The sequence below is a fragment of the Colobus angolensis genome, unplaced genomic scaffold (genome assembly GCF_000951035.1).
Source record: "Colobus angolensis palliatus isolate OR3802 unplaced genomic scaffold, Cang.pa_1.0 Scaffold163, whole genome shotgun sequence".
NCBI lineage: Eukaryota > Metazoa > Chordata > Mammalia > Primates > Cercopithecidae > Colobus > Colobus angolensis.
Window position 1 is genome coordinate 7,486,184 of NW_012114744.1, and position 968 is coordinate 7,487,151.

Consider the following 968-nt stretch of genomic DNA (forward strand, 5'->3'; position numbering starts at 1 on the left):
AGAAACTTCAGAGACATGTGCCAGAACCTTGTTACAAGCAGGCAAGAGAAGGAGCAGGTAATACTGGCTTGGCAGCTGCCCTTCTTCAATAAATTTGTTCATATATTTGAATACTTTTAAAGCACTGAATATATGTCAGGTCTGTTGATTATGCAAGAAAAAATATATAGAAACAGACTGGAAATTAAGAGTAAACTGTAGGATTTAGTGACTGATTAGATGGGAATATTGAGGAAGAAGAGGCTAGGAGAATTCTTGGTTTTGTGGAAAGCACCAGTTTTAGAGGAATGGTGAGTTTTTGTTTTGAGTGTCCCGCATGTGCAAGGCCATTAGAATGTGATTTTTTATATTTTAAATGCCACTATTAATAGAATTAAAAAGGCAGAAACCTAACTGTAGCAGCTTGAAGAGAAATTACGAGGTGGATATAATGATTAAAGTCTATCCTTACCAGAAAATTATGAAGAAAGAGACATCTGGGACTGTAGCTGTAATGAGACAAGAGAGGTGTTTTTGCTTGTTTGTTTGTTTGTTTGTTTGGAAAAAGGTAATGATAGCTTGGCAAAAAAAATAAATAGGGAGTGGGAGAGATTGAAAGAACTGATGGGCCGGGGGTGCGATGGCTCACACCTGTAATCCCAGCACTTTGGGAGGCCGAAGTGGGCGGATCACGAGGTTGGGAGTTTGAGACCAGCCTGGCCAACGTGGTGAAACCCCGTCTGTACTAAAAACACAAAAATTAGTTGGGCATGGTGGCGTGCACGTGTAATGCCAGTTACTCGGGAGGCTGAGGCAGGAGAACCGCTTAAACCCAGAAGGGTTGCAGTGAGCAGAGGTTGCAGTGACCCGAGATCACGCCATTGCATTCCAGCCTGAGCGACAGGGTGAGATTCCATCTCAAAAAAGGAAGGAAGGAAGGAGGGAGGGAGGGAGGGAGGGAGGGAAGGAAGGAAGGAAGGAAGGAAGGA